The following is an 11566-nucleotide window of genomic DNA, read 5'->3' as shown; positions in this document are numbered from 1 at the left end:
AGGGGTGGAGAGGCTTAGGGAGGGAATTCCAGAGTTTTAAGGCCTAGACAGCTGAAGGCACAGCAGACAATGGAGGGGCGAAGGAAATTGAGGGTGCACAAGAGTCCAGAATTGGAATCAAAATGTCAATCACTTTGGCAGTGTCTCTAAACAAATACACTTTTTTTGCAACATTTCTGTTGTCAAATGACTTGCTTTCAGCACAAGTTCGGAGCATTTTGGACTGTTTCTTTTGCTATATTACACTGCTAAAGAATCCAATATAACACATTACATTCTAGTAAACACTGTTCCCAAAGTCCAAGGCCTCTTTGACACCTGCTGACTTGGAAGCTAAGACAGCTGACGCAAAGCTCCTGCCGGAATAAGCAATTGTGTTATATATTTTGTCCAAACCAGTTGAAAAATATATGCCATTGTTCACATTTGAAGAATAGATTGCAATTACGATGGCCAAACCATCTCTCTCAACCAAATAATTATAGCACTGAAGGATCACAATTCCCAGGGGTTCTTGCATTTGAAGGAACTTATACTGCAATTAGCCTGAGTGTTTTGCCTTGGTTGGTGTCGCTCCACTAACTGGAGTCTTCAGCCTTTTTTTTTCTGTATTGCTGTATTTTTGCAAGCAAGCAGTGTCAAACAGAGAGGACCAATTTATGCCCTGTTGGTCCAAAACGAGGATTTGGGGGGAAAAATTATGAAGTGTTGTAAAATATTTCCCAAGATTAAAAAATATATATATAAATAAGTAGCTGAGATTTGAAAAGGGCCACACGTTAATTTTGGTTGCGGGGTACAGTAAGTTCTGGCTTTTGTCTCCATGGTTTCATGGCATTCCCCCCGCCCGCCTGTGATTGGTGTCTCTGCTGTCGGTTGCTCAGGTCTGCTGCTTGTCTCCCGCCCGCCGGGCGCTGTTGCCGCGAGCCAGCCTCAGACCGAGCGAGACGCAGCCCGGGACACACACACATATTGCACTCACACACAGACAGCAACCTCTGCGAAACAGCACAATACAAACATCCTGCTTCTATTTTTTTTGCAAAAGACTAAAAGCAGCGAACGGTGAGTCCTTTTTACTAATTAAAAAAAAAAATCTTTAACTCCTTTGTCCTATGTTGGGAAGCTGCTTTTTTTGCAGCTGGGGTTGAGGTGGTTCCACTATTTAGGAGATTTCTTTTATAAATGCATTTGCAACAATTGAGGACGATCTACTTTGTCGCTTCTGTGTAAAATCCTTCCATCATCTTCTTTCCTCAATCCAAGACGTATTCATCATGCTTTTAAAATATGTGGGGGGAAAAATGTTCTGATTGAGTCGAACGCCAAGTGATTCCTTTAAACTGCAATTGCAAAATCGTTTCCTGGCAGAGTAAAAAAAAAGGAAAATGGTTTATTTGTGACAAAAAAAATCATGGTTAATGTCTTGATTTGCACGCAGCGTTAGTACAGCATCGGAAGTATGATAAGAGATTATCAGTGATTTTAAGTGCGTTAATGCACAGGTCATAACATTTCCATGCAGTGTTTATGTGGGAGAATATGATTCTTTAGAGAGCTTATGACGAGTGGTTTCCTGTGGGGCTGTCCTTAACAGGCCTCTGGGAGTAAATTGCTATGTAGTTGGTGAGATTCCTGGTAAAATGAGCACAGAACCAGAACACTAGGTCCCTGGTCCTTTTAAGCTACAAAAAAGAGATAGGTTCACAGAGCTCCACTTAATGTTTAGTTCATTAATGTAATTGGGGAGCAATGCAAATGCACATGTGAAAATTCATAAAACATTGATTATTTCCACTGCACGTTTTTCAGATTTTCACTAATTTGTATGCCATAATATTAGGAAGTTCAGTCTTTACTACGTGAAACAAATAGACTACTGCAGAAATGACCTGAGTGATGGGGTGTATTTGGATGTGCGGTGTACACAGGTCTCCATGGAGAACTGGAAAACTTAATTTATGTCTGAGTGAGGGGCACCGACTTAAGTTTAATGGTTGAGTGGGTTGTACAAGTCTTACTCATAACAAATTCTAGGCAAATTTATGACACCTCACTATACACCCATGTGTTGTGTGGGTAAATGTAAATTCAGTATTGCGTCAGATGTGTCTGCTAGTTTATTCATAATGTTTGAAATCATGCTGTACAGCAGATGTTCATATTGTAACTCACTGAGTGGATTGCGCTCCTGATCTGTAATTGTTTGCTGATGGGAAACATTCTGATCTTGGAAAACTACCCTGAGTTTCAGAAAGCATATTATCACCAAGTTCTGCTTTTGTTATCTAGTTGCCATTTGTGTAATTCCCTATTTAAATATATTAATGTTATTAAATTTGTAGCAATTGCACGAAAGCTATTTTGTTGCTTCTGTGCACTATCATTCCCCATTTGTTCTCTATCCTTAATTGAAGATGTATTCATCATACAAATATATATGTTTGTGGCATAATTTGTGAAGTGGTTTGTGGTCTCAGCCCAAATCTCCCTCGTAGAATTGTTCAGGAAATTTCACAGAGCATCCCAACAAGGACGCTTAAATTTTCTTTTTGGGGGGGGGGGAATATTTGAGCAATTCGTTCCAAGCAAAAATAATCAACTTTTAGGAGTAAGAGAAAGCTGAGGCCTGCCTCTTCTCCCTGACTAAACAGTGGCCCAGATTTTGCTGTCAAAATAATGGCGAGTTTACTGGCGCTTGCTGGTATTAACATGTAAATCGTTCAGAATTTGACTCTAGTTTCACCCAATTTCTATCTCTGTTCTTCTGTTTCTTTCTCAATCCATAACTCTTGTTGATTTAAGGAGATAGATCATTGGTCCCATGGTTCACCGAGGTCCCAGATGCTCCGCTGCCCTCGTGCTGTTGTCAGCTCGCATGTAAAGCAACTTGCAGGGCAAAACATTTTCAAGCTGATGGGTGAGGGAATAAGCCTGACTAAAGGGGGCACAACGCGAGATGCCCCGCTCCAGCAAAATCTGGGCCAATGAGTTTATTAACCAATTTCTTGAGAATCCTCTATCTCTGTCTAAGAGGCCTCAATTTGGCCACCATTTTTGTTGCCAAATATTGTCATTATCTGCTGGCTCCTTGAAACCTGCAGTAACTTGTGTGGAGAGTCCTGATCTGGTATGTTGCATTTTGTATTCATTTTCAAGTCGGAATATTTGAGCAATTCGTTCCAAGCAAAAATAATCAACTTTTAGGAGTAAGATTAATAATGTAGTTTTTTTTAATTCAGTTTTTTAATTTAAATCTTTAATTCTGCTCAGATGACCAGCTTTAACCTTTGATTCCTGTAATCTGGTTGTAGTAGAAATTGTTAACATTGAAATCTATATATAAATAATGTGGGTTTTTTTTTTAACAGGTGGGTGGCATGAAAGGTGTTGATCCTTTCCGAGACAGGCCAGGAATTCTGGTTGCACATTTCTTCTCTTCCCATTCCTCCGTCATTTCCCATTTGGCCATTGGCCTACCCAAGTGGAGAGTTGCCAACCCACTTCTGTTTTGTCACCCTGCCCCCAAATTTGAGTTTCCTCTTGTTGCCTTCCTGCTTATACTCTGCTTTTTTTTCTATGCTCTGAGATATGTTCCTCTATATGAAGTCTACAGTCAAAATGTAAGAGCTTGTAGTTGCTGCTGTAGCAACAAACATCATAGAAATTTACAGCACAGAAGGAGGCCATTTGACCTGTCGTGCCTGTGCTGGCTCTTTGAAAGAGTAGTCGTGCTTTTTTTGTCCGTAACCCTGGAAGTTCCTCATCCTCATGTACCTGCCCAACTCCCTTTTAAAATTATTTATGGAATCGGCTTCCACCACCTTTTCAAGTAGAGCGTTCCAGATCCCAATAACATGGACCAAAAAACCCATGGAATAAGTAAGCTGAGCTAGGTAACCTGCTTCAGTGCATCATGAGTGACCTAGATGCCTTTCACTCTTTCTCATTCACACAGTTCCTCTTGTGGTCTGTATCTGTTCCAAATCTTTTAGTATTCCTTACCACAGAAGTGGAAAGGAAACCCAACAGAGTTATCAGTGCTTTTGTTTCCTCCTCTAGTTTTCTTTGCTGTCTTTTTCTTTGAAGTGCAGCTGCTGGCAAAGAAGATGGCTAGAAGACTTGCTCTGAGATCACCTCCAATGCAGCTCTACAACTGGCTGTCGGGAGGTGTCTTGAGAACGGCATGGGTGACTTTTGATATTGCGTGTTTTTCCGCTCCCAGGGGGAAAGGGTCTGGCCTGCACTCGGCACCTCCCACAATCCCGGCGCTGAGAGACTGAAACACACACACCATGTGAAGTGTTGTTAGATGCCTGTGGCCTATTGCTCCATGGTCATAGTGCATTGCCGCTGCACTTTGTTGTGGCAGCCTGGGAGGGAAGAAGGTGATGGCTGCATGACTGTGCTAACCTCAGTGCAATAAGTCTCAAACCACTCGAGCGAGAAATGGTACACAACCTGCTGCTACCCTACCACAATGCAGAGTTGGAACAAGAATATATTTATAACAAAAATTATGCTTTTGTTTCATGTGCTGTTGTATTGGTGTTCTTTGTTGGTTATCTTCTGTTTTGTGTGTGCTGCCTTGTTATGCTCTGGTCTGTCTCACTGTTTTCTCTTGTGATCTTGTTACTGTTTCTGTCACATGGCTACTATCTGTTCCAGTATATTTTGCCCATTGTCAGTTGAGGATAGTGATTTTTTATATACAAGATGGCAGCAGAGTCTGTAGTGTCCGGGTGTAGATAAAGACACTGAAGACAGGAGTTGGTTCATAGGTATTTACTAAGCAAGTCTAGGGGGGGGTTCTAAAGGATATACACAATACACAGGCTTATATAGCCCAAGTGGCAATTACCGGCATTCCGCACACCTGGGGCTCTTAAAGGCACATACACCACAATTCCTCCCCTTCTAGCTAACTAGTACATCATATTTTAAGTAATTATTAATTACATGTTATATGCAAAATAATATACATTGCTGTATTAATTAATTATAAGTTAGTCTCTCAGGAGGCTTCCTGACTCGGTCCGGATAACGCCTCGGGGGTGTAGTAGTTTCTGGTGGTGTAGTAGGTTCTTCTGGCAAGGCTGATTCGGCTTGAAGGCCAGTGTCGGGTTCATCGGGTTCCAGTATCACCGGATTGGAGGTAGATATGGGTATCTCTACTTCATCGTTAGATGTATAGAGTGGTGGTGTAGGTTGTCCCTTTTCGGATGACTTGATGATTTGGTCAGCATGGCGTCTTATTATGCTTTCTCCGATGTCCACGGTATACATCAGTGGTCCTAGTCGTGTGCAGATAGTTCCAGGCTGCCATTTCTCGGTACGGTAGTCCCGGGCCAAAACCGGTTGGCCTATCTGGAAGGCCCTAGTTGGCCTTTCATTCATGCCCTGAAACTGCCGGTTCTCCACGTCCCTTCGGATGTTGGGCTTGACCAAATCCAGCCGGCATCTTAGGTTTCTATTGTAGAACATCATGGCGGGAGTTTGGTTGGTAACCATATGTGTTGCATTCCTATATGCAAATAAGAAGTTATCCACCTTGTGCTGAAGTTTTATGTCTTCATTACCCATGGCCTTTATGGCCGCCTTGAAGGTCTGGACAAACCTTTCAGCCAATCCATTGGTGGCGGGATGGTATGGGGCGGACGTGTAGTGCTTTACCCCATTGTTCTTTAAGAACTTTCTGAATTCTTCGGACACAAATTGCGGTCCATTATCAGAACATATCTGTTCCGGCAGCCCATTCCTGGCAAATATGGTCCTTAATACTGTGATGGTTTTTTCCGTGGTGGTGGAGGACATCTTTATTACCTCCGGCCACTTGGAGTGTGCATCAACTGCGATTAAGAACATTGAGTCCATAAATGGACCAGCAAAGTCGATGTGCACCCTTTGCCAGGGAGATGAGGGCCACTCCCATGGATGTAGAGGGGCCTGTGGCGGAGCATTTTGGACCTTCTGGCATCCTAGGCAGCTCTTGGTCATGTCTTCGATGTCTCCATCGATACCTGGCCACCATACAAATGCCCTAGCTAGGTTCTTCATTTTCACTCCACCCAGATGCCCCTCGTGAAGCTCCTTTAGCACTTTATCCTGGAGTTTGGGTGGAATCACCACTCTGGATCCACACATCAAGGTTCCTCGGCACACTGACAGCTGTTCTCTTCTTTGCGAGAATGCTGGCAACAGTGGTTCGCCATGTGCTGGCCATCCCTTCACTGTTAAATCGTAGACCCGTGAGAGAGTCGGGTCATTTCTTGTCTCCCTTTCAATGGCAGAATTTGTCACCGGTAGACATTCCACTATGGTAGAGTGGAATATCTCTACTGGGTCTACTGTAGGTGCCTCTTCTATCGTTGGCAACGGTAGGCGCGATAAACCGTCAGCATTCCCATGCTGTTTTGACCCTTTGTATTCAATGTTGTATTGATGTGCCCCTAGAAAAAGGGACCACCTCTGTAGTCTTTGTGCCGTCATAATGGGGACACCTTTTTTAGGGTTGAATATGGAGATGAGGGGTTGATGGTCAATCAGCAAGGTAAATTTTTGTCCGTGTAGGTAATGGTTGAATTTCTTAACTCCCCATACCAGGCTGAGTGCTTCCCTGTCTATCTGGGCATAGTTACGCTCAGCTGAGTTCAATGAGCGTGACGCAAAAGCTATCGGCCGTTCCGAGCCATCAGGGAATCTATGGGACAATACCGCTCCTATGCCGTAAGGGGATGCATCGCACGCCAGTCTGATTGGTAGTGATGGGTTGTAATGAGCCAAAACTTTCTCGGATGTGATTAAGTCTTTACATTTATGGAAGGCACGTTTACAGTCTTCGTTCCATTTCCAAATCACTCCTGTCTGTAGAAGATCATTAAGAGGGTGTAGAATAGTTGATAAGTTCGGTAAAAATTTATGATAGTAATTTATTAATCCCAGGAATGACCTTAATTGTGAAACATTTTCAGGTGCTGGGGCTTTTATAACTGCTTCAATTTTTTCAGGTGACTTATGCAACCCTTCCTTATTAATTATGTGGCCACAATATGATATCTGATTTTGGAAAAATTCGCACTTGGGGCGATTTGCTCGTAGGCCCCGTTCTTTCAGCCTAGTGAGCACCGGCTCCAAATTGGCAAGGTGCTCGTTGTCGTTTTCTCCTGTTATAAGGATGTCGTCCAGGTAGCATTGAGTCCCCGGAATCCCTTGCAGGACTTGCTCCATAGCTCTTTGCCAGATAGCTGGAGCTGATGCTACTCCAAAAACCAGTCGATTGTACTGGTACAGGCCTTTGTGTGTGTTTATTGTGAGATACTTTTTAGAGGTCTCCTCAACCTCCATCTGTAGATATGCCTGTGCCAAGTCAATTTTTGTGAAACGTTTCCCTCCGGATAGTGAGGCGAAAATATCTTCTGTACCGTGTGAAGGACCGGGTTTACAGTCACCTTAAAGTCCCCATAGATGCGAATTTTTCTCTGTTCCTCAGAGTTATTTTTCAATGCTTTTTTCATGACTGGAACGATGGGTGTTGCCCATTCGCTCCAATCTATTTTGGATAATACGCCTGCCTTTTCCAAATTCTCCAGCTCTGCCTCGACTGCCGGACGTATTGCGTATGGCACCGGTCTTGCCTTAAAAATTTTTGGCATTGCTGCATCTTCCACTTTTATTGAGGCGGTGATGCCTTTCAAGGTTCCTAGTTTCTCTTGAAACACTTCTTTGGCGTTGGCCAAGATGTCTTTTAATCGTCCAGGTATGATGTCATCATTGTTTTTTTCCTTACTGGTCACCGTCAGTGCCTGAATGGAGTGCCAGTCTAAACGTATCTTCCTTATCCATTCACGTCCCAATAACGGTGGACCACCATCTTGTAGAATGTATAAATACAATTTTTGTATTTCTTTGCCGTTGTATACCACAGGCACCCTTATTTTTCCTTTGGGGTAGACTTTCTGCCCCGTATATGTTTTTAAGATAATGGATGTGTCTTTTAGAGGCATATGCGAAAATAGCCTCTCGTAATCTCGTCGATTTATTACGGTTAGAGCTGATCCTGTATCTAGCTCCATTTTAACTGGGGACCCTGCTATTGTGAGGGTAATCCAAATGGTTTGGTAATCCTCTTTGGCAAGTACATTATGTAATTTGAGACAGCTTAGTCTCTTGTTTCCGGAGTCGCTATCGCTATTCTGGTCTTCGGAGCTATTGTCCGTCATCATTTGTACCTTCCTGTACTTTTCTTTATTGATTTTTTGTTTTCTGTCAGTGGATTTATTTTGTCCAGATTGGCATACCCGTGCAATGTGTCCAATCTTACCGCATTGCCTGCATGCTTTGCCCTTGAACCAGCAGTCCCTCTGGTTATGGGTGGATCTGCCGCAGCGATAACATCTTCCGAACTCCTGTGTCATTTCATGGGTGCCGAAGTCCTGTGTCTCTTGTTGTATCTCTGCAGCTCCTTTTGCTGCTGCTTCGTATGATACAGCCATACTGAAAGCTTTGTCCAATGTTAAATCTTTTTCAGAAAGCAGTCTTTTTTGTGTTCCTTCACTTAAGAGACCGCAAACAAATTTGTCTCGAAGATAATCCGATAGTCCTGCTCCGAATTGGCAGTACTTTGATAGCTTCCTTAATTCGGTTAGGTAATCAGCGTTACTTTCGTTCTTGTGTTGATTTCTCTTGAAGAACTTGAATCGCTCCGCTATCAGCAGCGGTGTTGGGTTTAAATGCTCCTGCAGGGTATCAACAATTTCTTTAAAATTCTTGTCCTTTGGTTTGGCTGGAGTGATTAAGTTTCGTAACAGCCCGTATGTCTTCGCGCCCATTAAGTTCAGAAGTACTGAAGCTTTTTTTTCATCTGCTATTCCATTTGCAGTGCAATAAACCTCTACTCTTTCCACGTATGTGGTCCAATCTTCTATTTCGCCATCAAAAGCCTCAATATTACCAGATTTAGGCATTTCAGAAAAGATATGGCGCTTCCCGCGCTTTTTTTTCTTCTCTGTAGCAATGATATGGCGCTTCCCGCGCTTTCCCGCCGCTGCTACCGATAACAACGCTGTTTTACTGTGGTTTCTGTTTATTCACTGTTGGAGACTCGTTCCCGACGGAGGTCTAAACGCCGACCTGCTTGCCGTGCTGGCCGTCTCCCGAGTGCACCCTCCCAGTCCGTTATTGCTTGCCTCCGATTTCGCTGCCTGTCTCAGCTGTAGAGCCCGCCGCTGGAGCTCCAGTCTGACGCCCAGGAAGGATTAGCGCAGTACCTGCCACCAGCTTGGCCAGCTGGTGAAACCACAGTTTCTCTTACTTCCTTGAGTCTTCTGGACGCTGGAGGAATCGATGTCCTTGAGGTGCTGCCGAATTGCAGGTAAGTCCGTTTCCACTTCGTCGCCACTGTAGTGTCTGGGTGTAGATAAAGACACTGAAGACAGGAGTTGGTTCATAGGTATTTACTAAGCAAGTCTGGGGGGGGGTTCTAAAGGATATACACAATACACAGGCTTATATAGCCCAAGTGGCAATTACCGGCATTCTGCACACCTGGGGCTCTTAAAGGCACATACACCACAATTGCTCTTAAAGGCACATACACCACAGAGTCCACCTCATGACCAGAGCCTTTTTGATTTTTTTTTTTGTAGCTGTCCACTAGCTTTTAGTGATTTCTGTACATAGACTCCTAAATCTCTGCTCCTCCACAATTTGTAGCTTCTCACCATTTACAAAAAACTCTGATCTATCTTTCTTAGGATGACCTCACGGTTCCTCAAACTGAACTTCATCTGCCACAGTTTTGCCCTCACAGTTCACCAAACTCAACTCCATCTCCCACAGTTTTGCCCACTCAAAGAAAGAAAGACTTGCATTTATATAGTGCCTTTCACAACCTCAGGACATCTTCAAGTGCTTTACAGCCAATGAAGTACTTTTGAAGTTTAGTCACTGTTGTAATATAGGAATCTATCCATGTCCCTTTGCAACTTTCTGCTCCCCTCTACACTACTTACTGTGCCACCTAACTTAATGTTGTCAGCAAACTTGGATCTACGGTTCTCTTCATTCATCCAAGCCATTGATAAATATAATAAAGCTGAGGCCCCAGTACAAATCCCTGGAGGACACCACTTGTCACATCCCACCAATTGGAGTGCATACCCATTATCCCTACTCTGTCTCCTGCTTCCTAACCAATTCCCTACCCATGTCAATAGGTTGCCTCCAATTCCATGCATTTTTGTTTTTGCTGACAGTCTCTTGTGCAGAACCTTATTGAATGCCTTTTGGAAGTCCATATAAATAACATCCATAGACACTCCCATATCTACCATGTTAGTGACCTCCTCAAAAAAATCAACTCAGTTAGTTACATATCATTACCATTTACAAATCAATGCTGGCTCTCTCTGATCAACTCATATTTGTCCAAATGCTTAGTCGCTAATGACATTCAAATAACTTCCCCACAACAGACATTAGAATAATAGGTCTATAATTTCCTGGTTTCTCTCTCTTACCCTTCTTTAAATAACTAATTGACATTGCAATTTTCCAATCCAAGGGAACAGTTCCTGAATCAAGAGATCTTTGGAAGATCATGACTAAAGCATCTGCAATTTCCTCACCTACTTTTAATTTCCTGGGGTGGAAACTATCAGGCCCTGGGGATCTGTCGTATCTTCAGTCTCATTATTTTCTCCATTACCATCTTTTACTTGTACTAAATCTCCCCTTGATTTATTGTTAATTTTCCTCGTATCTCTGGTATACTCTTCCCCTACTGTGAAGACCAATATAAAGTAATCATTTACCAATCTGCCATTTCCTTATTTTCATTACAGTGTCACCCGCGTCTATCTTTAAGGGGCCCACATTACCCTTGGCCACCCTTTTTCTCTTAATTTATTTATAAAACCTTTTAGTGTTCTCCTTGATATATCTGTTAAGGTTTTTCTCGTGTTCCCTTTTTGCAGCTCTTACTACATTTTTTATTGTTTCCCTTTGATGCTCTTTATATCTCTCCCAGGCTGTGGGATCTCCACTATTCTCTGCATTTGTGTAAGCCCTTTTAGTTTTATACTATCTCTCGCCTCTTTTGTTGACCAAGATTGTTGAATTACACAAGTAGAGCTCTTGCCCCTTAGGGGTATTTACAGGCTGACAGTTGACATGAAAAATTGAATGGGAATGTTGATAAAGCAATTTACAGTGGTTAATGTTGAAAGAAAAGCATAATCCAAAATCATAACGGGAAGTGTGCACTCGCTGCAAGATTTTAATGTATATAGAGATGTTGCCCCTCCTCAGTGGTGTAACTCATTGACAAAAGTTTAAAAGGAATCATCTCTTCCTGTAACCAGATTTCTGTTTCTCTCCCACTATATAATGTGTTCTGTTTTACACTCTTTCTACCTCTCCCTTTCATTCAGTTTCTCTTGTCTGCATCTCTGACTCTCATTCTCTCTCGCAAAGAAAAACGGACAGAAATAATCTTTAAATTTTTTTAATACGTTTTGTTAAAATTGTCCGTCGTGATTTGTTTTTATGAAGGATTTTTGTGCCCTAT

The 11566-nt window shown here is 42.6% G+C and overlaps 1 long non-coding RNA gene across 2 annotated transcripts in view; it reads left to right on the top strand.

The window, feature by feature from the left end:
• The first annotated feature begins 858 nt into the window (after positions 1-858).
• Positions 859-11566, top strand: part of LOC147121842 (uncharacterized) — an 80789-nt gene continuing 70081 nt past the window's right edge. For both annotated transcript variants that reach the window (XR_015077627.1, XR_015077628.1), the window contains exon 1: positions 859-1065. This is a non-coding gene — a long non-coding RNA (uncharacterized LOC147121842). The remainder of the gene's footprint in view (positions 1066-11566) is intronic.

The sequence above is a fragment of the Somniosus microcephalus genome, chromosome 3 (assembly GCF_052327205.1).
Source record: "Somniosus microcephalus isolate GS21.2 chromosome 3, FLI_Smic_1.0, whole genome shotgun sequence".
Lineage (NCBI taxonomy): Eukaryota > Metazoa > Chordata > Chondrichthyes > Squaliformes > Somniosidae > Somniosus > Somniosus microcephalus.
The sequence above is the reverse complement of the archived record's forward strand: the minus strand, read 5'-3'. Positions and strand labels throughout refer to the sequence as shown.